This window comes from Xenopus tropicalis, chromosome 6, assembly GCF_000004195.4.
Source record: "Xenopus tropicalis strain Nigerian chromosome 6, UCB_Xtro_10.0, whole genome shotgun sequence".
NCBI lineage: Eukaryota > Metazoa > Chordata > Amphibia > Anura > Pipidae > Xenopus > Xenopus tropicalis.
Genome location: NC_030682.2, coordinates 39,314,112 through 39,327,072, shown reverse-complemented (window position 1 = coordinate 39,327,072; position 12,961 = coordinate 39,314,112).

The following is a 12,961-nucleotide window of genomic DNA, read 5'->3' as shown; positions in this document are numbered from 1 at the left end:
GCCAAAGTATATCTTTTTATTTTGTTGAAATAAAAAGATTGTTTTGTCTTTAAAACTTTATATCCTTTTCCTTTGGCTCCACGGGACTCTGGGAACAAAAAAACACACACACGTATTGTAAAAATATCATAAAATAAGAAACACCTGTCATTATAGAAAAACCAGAAAGAAAAATCGAATCCAAAGTGGCCATTGAATGAAGCTGCAAAACCCCAGCATAGATAATGCCATAAACCTTGAGCACTACAGCAATACATGTGCCGGGCTGACTTTCCAACACTGGTACTTGAATTGTCCTCATTTTATGGTGTGTGAATAATTCATTTACTATCCCATTGCCGATTGTTCCTTTAAAGCTGTAACACAAATTAAAAAGCTATTGGCCCAGATAGCGAATACAGTAGAGTCTTATTCAGATTCACAGAATGGGCCATATAAACAGGTAGAAGGTCTGCCCTGGAATAAAGCAGTGAACGTGCCTTTTTCCCTTTCTTCTCTCTTTCTCTCAGTTTTTTTTATTCAGTTTTTAGGTAGCTGTATCCTTGATCGCCACTTCTGTGACCTGCTGCTATACCTCTGATCCCATGCACCCCAGAGGCTGTCACAAGTCTCCCTCCTTCCCAGGAGTTGAACACACAATAGAGAAAAGGCCCTGGCTGTGAGGTTCAGCAGCCATTAACCCCTACCAGCTGTTCCTGCAGGGAGCCTTCTGTGGCTGAATGTCCTTTCTCTGCGGAGGCCCTCATTTCCACTAATCTAACTATTGTTGGCGAGGAATGCTGACAGGAGAAAAGAAATTTTTCTTGTGTCCATGCAAGTGTGTGTATCCATGTGTAAGTGAAGGAAGAGTGAAGGCTAATTTCTATAGTTGGCATGAATAGAAGGATTGGGGGAAAAACTAGTTAAAATGTGTTTACTTGATTAAAAGGTGCTGTCAATTTAAATTATTTCAGAGTATTTTTGAGGGAAAAAATGGGTACTTTTTAATCCTCCGTTAAGATTCAGCACTGTACTTGGGTCGATGGCTTTCCTTTTCAAAAGGCTGAGGAATAAAGGAAAGAAATGCACAGTAAGGAAGACATTCAGTTTTGCTGACCCCTGGAATAAAGTGGGAAGCTCAGCAAAGCTGCAACTAAATGCTTTGGCACCCCTAACATCCCAAGTTCAGTTCTGTATTACCAAATCACCTCTTCATACATGGCTCCTGATATATTACTCATGTAATCAGAAACCAGACAAAACAAGGTTTGGAGAGAAAATATGTGACTTTTATGACATTTTAATTCTTGCTTTATATATATACTGTATAGTGAGTTATTTGTAGCTCTGTCACTAGATAGATCTATCTATCTATCTATCTATCTATCTATCTATCTATCTATCTATCATCTATCTATCTATCTATCTATCTATCTATGTATCATCTATCTATCATCTATCTATCTATGAATCTATCTATATATCTATCCTTTTCTTATATCATTATCTCTCTATTTATATTTATTAGTGTTTCCTGCTTGTGCAGATATAAATATTTATACATGTTATAGAATGCCGTCTGCCTAATACGTATATTTTGGCAACCCTAACATCCCAAGGTTTAGTTCTGTATTCATATCAGCTCTTGATAACATGCTTTCTGATAGGTAAGTCATGTAACCAGAAGCCAGACAAAACAAGGTTTGGGGGAAATGCTCTCTCTCTTTTCTATCTATCTATCTATCTATCTATCTATCTATCTATCTATCTATTTATCTTTCTCTCTATATATTAGTATTTCCTGTGCAGATATAGATATTTACACATATTATAAAATTCCTGCCTGATACATATATTTTGCAGAAATTCACTTAAATAGAGCAGTTGATAGCTGATCCATTTAAAATCAAATTACAAATAATTCATGTAGAAAAAAATATTTTCTGGGCAATTAGCCTGTATGGTTGTAGGGCAAATGTCCGATGTAATAATGCTCCACTTTGCATCTGTCTGTGTGTCTAGACTGCTGCAATTACTGCTCATTGCCACAACTGAGAGAAAAAAAGCCCAGTCAATATGGAACAGTTGTCATTCCACATTTCTGCCTTTCATGTTATGTAAATGACTGATGTAACACAAACACCATATTTTGCTCTGGTCACTCTCATAACCAAAACAGCTACTGTGAAAGTATTAGCAGGTCTAATAAGAAATACACTTTGTTTAAATGTAAAGTTGAAATCTACAGGCAAAAAAGTATGTTTCTGAAGAATTATTAGTGTGTGTGTATAAAGAAGTGAGACTGCACAGAACAATTATAGACTATATATATATATTGTTTTATGCTTCCTTGTCTGACAGAGGCTGGATTCTTAGGTTACTGCTCAGTAAACTAAGTAAAGGGTGGTTTTACATGACAATTTATGATTGAGATTTAAGATCAGAGCAACCACCAATGAATCAATTCATAAAGAAAACTGAGCAACTATGAAACTATGTGATAGTGCAAGACAGGGTAAAGTAGTAATACAAGGAATAATTAATTAATGTAAACCTTATATTACCTTTATTTAAGGTCAATCAATAGGTGCACATAAGTAGATGAGGCACTGGCTAATGAAAAAGTAAGAGGAGCAGCTAATTTTCCCTCAGATCTGCCTCTTTGGGTCATTTTTGTGGATGGCCAAATAACACCATACCTCTCTAACTGCTTAGATAACCTTTAGGCTGCCAATTTATGCTTGCCTTTAATCATGCTAAAGTGCTGGAAGAAATGGATGGGTCTGTTACTGGTTTTCTCCTTGTGAATCAACACACCCAGCTCAATTAAAACCAAGCACTAATTTTTCGGATAACATGGGTTTATACTCACAGCAGTTGTGTATGGGCATGATGTACAGGCAGAAATGTCATCCAGTTTAGTCTCTTGCATTTATAAATACAGTTCCATTTATTGATGTCTGCCCTCATGTGCTCCTGGTTCAAACTACCAGACTGACCCACAAAAGTTTAAGAATGAATTTTCATTAAAATGATTACTTTTAACTTTGTCTTCCATAAGTGCATAGCTCGTCCTGGCATAGCCAAAGCCTTGAAAGCATTGACCACTATCAAATCACTGCTATATGTTTACCTTATTAAAGGAGTGATCCCCAACCAGTGGCTTGTGAGTAACATGTTGCTCCCCAACCCCTTGGATGTTGCTCCCAGTGGCCTCAAAGCTGGTGCTCATTTTTGAATTTCTGGTAAGGAGGCAAGTTTTGGTTGCATAAAAACCAGATACAAGTCCAATCAGAGCCCTCTGTAGGCTTCCAGTCCACATAGGGGCTATTAAGTAGCCAATTATAGTTCTTATTGGCACCTCCAGGAACTTTTTTTTATGTTTGTGTTGCTTCCTAACACTTTTTCCATTTAAATGTGGCTATTGGGTATAAAAGGTTGGGGATCCCTGCCTTAAACCAACTCACCAAATTTGTTTTTTAATGCTATGTTTGTTTTTAAAGGGGTGGTTCACCTTTACTTTTATTATATTATAGAATACCCTCTCCCTATTAACTTTGCAATTGGTCTTCATTATTTATTTTTTTACCGCTTTTGAATCATTTTCCTTCCTCTTCTATCTCTTTTCAGCTTACAAATGAGAGTCACTGACCCCAACAGCCAAACCACATTTCTCTGTGAGGCTACAATGTTATTGTTATTGTTACTTTTTATTGCATATCGTTCTATGCAGGCCCTCTTCTATTCATATTGCCATCTCTTGTTCAAACTACTATGTTAGAGTAAATCAGACCCTAGCAACCAGATAGCTGCTGAAATACCAAACTGGAGACCTGCTGAACAATAAGCTAAATAACTACAAAACTACAAAATAAAAAATGTAAACCAGTTAGAAATAGCCTCAGAATGTCTACATCATATTAAAACTTACTTTAAAGGTGAACAATTTTAAAATGTAGCAGTTCATAAAATACAATTATGTTACAAAAATGAAACAGGATGCAAAACAGTTCTATTGACACTTGTTAACAATGAGGTGCAGGAAGTCTCTATGTCCCATAAAAAAACCCTTCTTTTTACCCAACCTGGAGTTAAGACAACAGCCATGAGATGTACAATATGCTCCCATTTCATTCACTAACCCAGGAGTTTATGTGCACATTCAAAATAACTGCTCAGCCACCTTTTCTTTTGAGGAATTATCAATTTGCTAATAGGTTTAATGGATAATGTGTTGGCCTACTCTATTCCCATCATTACAGAACTTGTAAATATTCCCTGTAAAGGAATTTCTATAACATTTTGACAGAGCACCTGCACATGTCCTATACAGCAAGCGCTGGTCTCCAAATGCAACATTTATAACAACTACAGCTCCTATCAGCAATAGTTGTGTCTATATTAACCAATATTTGACATTTGTTATCTAAGATTCCCAATGTAATTATACTTAAGCCTTGTGACTGCTCAGAGTGGATGTACCTCAGACATAGCGCTTGGTGGCTTTTGATTATCGCACATATTTAGATGCAGAGTAAATTCTTTATGCCGTAATGTTAACAATAACATTACAATGTCTTCTTGCCAAAAAATCATTAGGTGTTTAAACCAGGCAAGATCCATTATTACCAATGGACAATGTGTTTGAAAGCAAAGCATTCTAGCACTTAAGTTTTTCAAGAGTTTTGTGTTGCAGTTCCATTAAAGTCAAGAAAATAATTATAATCATGAATATCAGAGCCTGGAGAAATGTTCCATAACATTCCTTAAGTAAATTTGACATTTTCAAAATGTTTCAGCATTTAGAAAATCTGTTACTGCAGCCACAACTTCTCCATTATCTCTTCCTTATATTCCCAGGCCCTATGCCATTCTGCATCAGACTGAAGCCTGCAATTTGCACTTTCACATACTGGGCAATAGGCTTAATATTGTCATTTACTTACAGACATTTTGCTCGATTATTAGAACATACACCATTGTGTTTGTGTTTCATTTATTATAGCTTCTTGTTAATTCACTTTGCAAATAGAGGTTGCCATGAATGAAGAGTGAATACAGTAATAATAAAAATAATTTTTCGAAATAAAACATAATGATATGTCTTAACATCAATATGTCTCCCTCCTACACAGCCTTTAGGAAATAGTCACCCTCTGGTTAATTGCCTGTAATCCTTTCTAAACCCATAACAGTTACTTACTCCTGGTGAATTGCCTACATGTTACTACTTAAAGTGCTTATGACAAAATGCTTATAGTGTATAGTAACACAGTTAATGAGGCTGAAAAATAAAACTTCATTTTGCCAAGTTCTACCTTTGCTAAACCTCTTCTTTGTTGTGCCACAGCCAGGCAAATAATCCCTAATCAATACACATGGCAGTTTAATTAAATATGAGAGGTGGAACTGGTGGGACTCCTTCCTGATCATCAGGGATCAGATAACTCCTTGAATCAACCACTAATGATTTTATATATTAATCAAACTCCCTTTCTCTAGCCTTAATAGAAGTCTTGCAACCTGCACCTTTCTAGGTTGAAAATGTTGATCTTTTTAGTTCATTTATTTATATTCATAGACGTTCACAATGAGACATCATAGGGTACTGGCCAAATGGGAACTTTGATTGCTAATGTCACAGTTAGATTTCTGGCAATATAATAATAAAGTAGGCTCAACTACTAATCATTTGGTTTAACAGTATGGAGCCCATAGAATGGGAACTTAGTAGGGTGGGCTACATCTTACAGAGTGTGGCAGACATGATTTAGCAAAGTTCAGAAGTATTTTTCATGTGGTCATAATTTTGGAAAATAGCCAAAGGACTGAATTGCAATATAAATCTCCATGTAAGGTTAAACCTTTTTTTTTTTAATCCTCACTTGCAAGATGGTACAGCATGCAACATTATATTACTGGTATCTTTTCCCTTTGCAGCATGCAATCCAGTAACACCCAGCACAGTAATGCTAGCATGCTATTCACTTTGCATTATCTGAGAGGAGCACTTCTTCCCAGCATTCCAGGTAACAATTGAAACTGCCCCCTGCCACTGAGTTTAATGGCATCTATCTGTCAGTGCTGGCTCTAAGCCACCTATACCAGAGGAGATAGACAGTAGCTGTTAAGCTGTTTGGGGTGTTTCTCCACCAACAGGAATACGTTGCTGGAGGACCCAATGTGACAATAGCCATAATACTATTGTCATATATCAATACTTTATTTGTATAAAACATCCTGTATCTGCTCTATGTATTTTCCATCTCACTTAAAACTTAATTTAATTCTGAATCTTGCCATTTTGTTTTTATTAATTACTGCATTTGGCAGAGTGAATATAGGGGGTTCACATAGCGGTTAGTATAAGATTTGGTTATGAATTAAGCTAGATGCTTACTTATTCTTCTTAAAGATACTTCAGGGGATTATAGGATTTAGCTGCTTAATGGCAATCCATGTTAATGGGCCTGGAAGACAGCATATGCACTTGAGCCTTTTGTATCATCTTGCACATTTCTATTAGATTGTAAGCTCTATCCAAAGGTATCTAAACTATATATATATTCTAAATTCTGTGTTTGTGTTTTGTCCAGGGACGTGGAATCAAAGCAGGCTTTATAAATAACTACTAATAATAACTATGCTCCTTAAATGGTTTATTTTGAGTCTATGTATAATGGCACATTCTCTGTACAAATGCTGTTCATTCAGTTTAATGCTGAAAATAAATAATGCATTTATGTATGAGTGTGCAGTTATCAATGTGCTTCAAGAGTCTCATTAGTTTTGAATAGTAACATTACAGGTCTATACACAACAGTAGGCATAAAAAAATCTGGTCCTCTATAAGTGTCTATTAAGAGGAAATTACTTGTGTTAAAGCATTTAATGATGGTAGATAACTCTTTGCTGGGCCCACATAATAATTTATGCATTTGCTAATTTATGCACACTCACTCTGCAATAATTCTGTTGTATAACTACTGTACTTCAAAGTAATTTATAGCCAAGGCTGACAAAAACTATGTCCTGGCACACAGCTGTCCCCTGCTTTTTATAATGTTTTGGCAGCTGCCCCAATGCTATGTGTGCTTGTATCTGACTCTCAGTCCTGCATACCAGATGTGGTTCCATTATTTTAGAAGGTCACACAAGAATCAATTTCATTGTTATAGGGGGTAATACCAGAAACTGTTCCATGTAGTACAGGGGCACAGAAGATGCCATTTGACTTTTGTGGAGGGGCACAGAAGAAGCAATTTTATTGATGAAGAGTTGCACATGAGAAATAACAAAATTATACTATAAGTACATACCCAAGGGTACTCCACCCTAGAAGTCATTCATTATATAGATTGTAAGCTGTACGGGGCAGGGACCTCCTTCCTATTGTGTCCTCGACTCTTAACTTATTGCAGCTGTATTTATCTTGTATTTATTGTTATACTTTGTATTTATCTATTATCTTATTAACACCCTGTTTGTATTAATGTATTCTACTGTACAGCGCTGCGTACATAAGTAGCGCTTTATAAATAAAGATATACATACATACATATACATTGATAAAACACCTACATCGAAATTGCAAAAAGGAAACATGCATCTTATAGACAGCATATAAACTACCATATATATTCGAGTATAAGCCGATCCGAATATAAGCCGAGGTACCTAATTTTACCTAAGAAAACTGGAAAAACGTATTGACTCGAGTATAAGCCTAGGGTGGGAAATGCAGCCGCTACTGCTAAGTTTCAATAATCACAATAAAAACCAGTAAATTACATTAATTGAGGCATCAGTGGGGTATATGTTTTTAAATATTTATTTAAAAGATAAACTGTAAACTAGCTCTGTAAGTGGAGAAGAGGGTCAACAAAAACAATATGAGTGCTACCCTATGCTCGTTGCCCATTGGCAAACTGGCAGCAGACCCAGTCCCTGAGGACACGTAAGGGGGAATAAGTATTGCGTGGGCCAGGGCACTGGAGGGTCTGGTTGCAGGTGGCCTAATTTGCACACAAAGGACAGAGGGTGCTAGTCTGGAGGGACCCATGGCACCCGACTCGAGTATAAGCCGAGGGTGACTTTTTCAGCACATTTTGGTTGCTGAAAAACTAGGCTTATACTCGAGTATATACAGTATATATAGGCCTTGTGATTGTTCCTAAGATACAAACATGCCTGCCAAAATTCCCATTCATATACTACCGGATAGATAAACACCAGCCAACCAACTCTACAAGTCATGCAATCATTACATCACCAAGGGAGATTTCATTCTGCTCACACAAAATCAAATACAGGAAATCAATAGAAAAGACAACCAAGCCACAAAGCAACAGATTTACAGCACCGGAGACAAATGTTGGAGATCCAATTAACTGATCATATGTTTCACACAGAATACAAAAGCATAAAAATGGGAGAACATGCCTATATCTCAAGAACTGAGGATGGCAGAGCAGAATTTTGTCAAAAAACAAAAATGACCAATGTTTTAGAACCCTCAGATACCTTAATGACAATTTTCTTCCAGATTGCATGAACTGCTGAGCAATGATGTTGTCAGGGAAAAACTTATTTCATTACTTTTAGTGCTCATGAAATCCGCAGAGCTTCGAATTCTCAAATGCCAACAGAAAGTTCAGTTCCCGACCTCATGTGTTTTCCTTAAGAAAAATGCAAAACTGGACACAGAAATAAAATAAATGTTTTAGCTGCTCCTTCAGATTAAGGTTGCATATAGCAATAAAGAGCAAAATGATGTCCCCCAATTTGTTATCAGAAATAGAAGGTCAGTACAGAAATAATGTTTGTTGTTTCCTCGTTGCAAATTATTTATTAATATTCAGGCTTTTCTTGCCTCTGTTGTTTTTTTAGTTTTAAGGGAAATGTATATTTGAGCAAGTTCCTGCTAAGCATGTAGAACATTGTTGGCAAAAGAATTAACAACTTACCAACAAAACAGAATCTACACTTTGTTACCAAAAGCACATGAACAACACTTAGACCTAGTAGCAGTGGCTATTTAAGCCACACCCTTCATTGCAGATGTAGGTGCCACTACATTATACAATGATATTCACAACTATTCTGGGCTTGTTGAGGCAACAGTTCAGGAAAGGCCCTATCCTATTTCATTGTGGTAATAACCTCATGATACAAAGATCAATACAGAATTGGTTTGTCATGACATCAACTCAACTGAACATCTGTGGAATGAATTAGAATCCTGACTGTGAGTCAGACCTGATCCCCAAAATCAGTGCCCTTCTTCTTAGATGGAAGCAAATGCCATCAATAATGTTTCAACAACTAGTGGAAAACCTTCCCAGAGTAGTAGAAGGTAAAGGCTATTTAGAAGCAAAGCCAGGACCAAATTTATATTAATACCCATTGTTTTGGACAGAGATGCTGGACAGGTAGGTGTCCGCATAGGTTTTATTACAGAGTGTACATTTCAGTTCTCCATTCTCCTTTATTATTAAAGTGCATTGCTGAGGAAAACACTGTTCCCTGTGGGCCCCAAAGTGCTGTCAGAGAAGGGGTTAATGATGTAGATTCTGGTTGCACCTTACCAGTTCTGCATTGTATGTGAGGGCCCCTCTATACACTGCATATAGTCAGACAGGTAAGATCAATAAGCACTGACCCTACCAAACTTTCCAAGCATAAAATGTATTGAATATGTTACATTCCCCCTTGGGTAATTAAGTTGAATTGTCAATGATCAACCCCCCTCTTATTGTTCTTAAAAGTTTCTGAATCTTTAATAAGACCCACATCATTTTAAAGACAAGTTTCATCATTTAAAAGTAGCCACTAAAAAAAATTGAAAATGTCTAAAATTGTAAGACAAAATAATTGACGCCTTTAAACTCTAGTGCTCATGCTAGCCTTGGCATCAGTAGAGGGAAATTCGTTTTTTTATCATCAGTTTCCAGAGATGATTGTGTGCTTCAGCTACCCAGTGACATCTCATCCAGACTAAATATCAGCCTGGCAGTGACCTCTTTGTCGCTTTGTAATTATGTAATACTCCATTGTGCTAAAGTAACACATGGCAGTAACAGATGCACCACTGCTCCTTCCAATGCATTCTTCCATTTTCTATAGAGGACAGAATTCCAGCCTGTCTTCAGAGAAGTACCTCTTCTTATATATGAAAGACGGCACAAATCTTAGCCAAGCTCTGCACATTAATGTAGGGTGCAAACTGCCACTCACATGTGTCTGGTTCCTTTGGTGACAGTGCATAATGCTGCCTATTTGGGATTCTATAGTTCTCCAGGTTCTTCAGGTATTAATACAACAAACCAATCCACTGAAATGCACTTCTCCTTTATAACAGGGCTCAGATATCAGATTCCAGCCAAGGAAGGCAGTTTTTTACTGTGCCATGCTATAAGGCTTGCACTATATTGCTTTTATTAACAATAAAATATGTTAAAAGACTTTAAAGTACCTCAAGCTGCACATTTTGAGAATTATTTATGTAAGTATTGAAAGCAATAGCTCACCATAATTAAACTTGTGACATACTTGTGTGTGAGCTATCAGTGCACTATGACCACAAAAGTGAAACATTCCCACATATAGCTGCTCAGCTGCTTTGGTTTTTTAAAGTCAGAAACTATCCCCGACGTGTGCACCCAAAACAATAGTTTTTCCTGCTCAATCTCTAATCACAACTGACTGGATTTTGTGTGGGCTGAAAAATGTGATCAATGTGTGTGTGCTGTCATTGACCAACCACAATGCATGGAACCCCCAATGGTATACATAACACTGTACATACATGCATTATAGTTAGTGATGAGCGAATCTGTCCCGTTTCGCTTCGCCAATAAATTTGGGAATCTTTCAAAAGATTCGCGAAACAACGAAAAAGTCGCACGGAAAAAAAATTGTTCTTTTGATGCCTGCGACTATTCTTGCAACAATTTTCGCCCCGCGACTATTCTTTTGACGTCCACGACTATTCTTGCGACAATTTTTGGATGCGTGACTATTCTTGCGCCAAGTTTTGGACGCGCATCGAATTTTTCTGCAGCAAATTTTTTCATCCGTTTTGCAAAACAATCCGCAAATGGCGAAACACAGAAATTCGCCATGAATCCATGCCTGGCAAAACATTTTGCCCATCAATAATTATAGTACAAACAGGGGGAACAAACATTACAAAAAATACCATACACAATCAGATTTATCTGGACTAAAATTGGCCTAATCTTGATCTGGCAGGTTTGATTTTCATCCTTGGATCAAGGACCACATCCGCTTGTTGATGCAGTTCTCGGTCTGACAGCCCACATACCAACCGCTTCAATTCGATTGTTTGCCCTACATTGCCCACCTTAAGTGACCCCTTTATTTGCCCCCCCCCCAAATGCTGGCCTATATATCAATACAGCTCTGTCCTTGTGATTTCACTAATTTTCTGTCATACTGTCCCAAGCCACCCGGTTCTATCCAACAAGGCCAAGCTCCACTTTAGCTCAACTAAGGATACAGATATAGGAAGGCAGCCCCTAGTTTCAGAAGCTCCGGTATTATTGTATGGAATCACAATGTCATACATTTTTAGCAAGATGAATCTATCTACAGCAAAACATTCTTAAACATTCTTGTCTGTTGGTATAATCTGTGTTGTTTATGACTTTGTGGGTTGAAACATCTTTCTATGAAGTTATAGGCACTAGCGTACAGTTGTCTATACTGTAACAGGTACATCAGGGTGTTATTGGAGCCTTACATACCCCGCATATGTTTGTTGATAGAACATGTCCATGGGGAACGTTTTAAGTAAAAAATAGACTGAACAACAATGTGCCTTTAATTGCACAGTGATTCAGCCTTAGGGCAACGGCTGTCAGATCGCAGTTGTGATGGTTATAGGACAGATTTATTTCTTTTGGTACCCAATAAATCATATAAAATTGCTTTCTGTGCAAGAACCACAGTAAAATCACATTTATTGGTGGTGATTTTCAAATCTTAAGTTTTACTCTTTGTTTAGCAGGCGTTCTTACATTATTAACAGTTCAGCTGTTTCAGTCCTATTTGGTACATCTTATTTCATATTATGTTTATGGGAGTCCTAGCCAATAATGTAGAGCTACTCTTTTCTACAATCCACCATATTTTGTTGCCTAGACTTTCATGGCTTTTACTCATCAAATCAAATTTTTATACAGTCACAAATCACTTTTAACAAGTAAAATGTTATCACCAAGCCCAAAGAACAAACACAGAGTTGGTACTAAGTAAGTGGGGGTTCATTGACAAGACTAAGGTGTATATTCGCCAACTGTCTGAAGTGCAATTAATGTAGAATATAATAGAATTGCTGATAATATTGTAGGTTAGAGATGAATTGTGATATGAATAGAGGCAACCAAACCTACAATAGGCCGGATCTATCAAGAGTTTTGCTAAAGTCTCTTTTGTATGAACTTCTTTGTGGAGTCACGGTCCCTGTGTTGCCACTGTACAATCAATTAGCCTTGTTTATTTCTAAAGATAAATATACATTGATAAGTAAGGGTTATTTTCCCCTTACAGAAACAGTAAACTGCAATGCTGTAACATCCCATGTACAGAAAATTCCTTCCCTGCATTTAAGTTGGTTAGTGGTAAATGGGTGCTGCCATATTGTTGGCATCTTTTGCTATGGATTGGTATCCTTTATTTATGGCCAGTAGGAATTATGTTTTAAAGGCAGATATGGAGAATTACTCAAGTCAGTCTCTTTTGTACACTTATACTGCAACTGTACATGACTCCTGCCCCCCTTCAGTAGTGATTTACTCATTGTTATGCCAATGGAAAGCCATATGGCAGCTCCAGTTTATGGTGGCAAATGCAAATGCAAGCACACAATAAACAATGTACTAGTACTTTAGATACAAATGACCTAACAAATGGACAGCCTCAAGCCTCCTGTGCTGAGATATTCAGTTATGAGAAATAT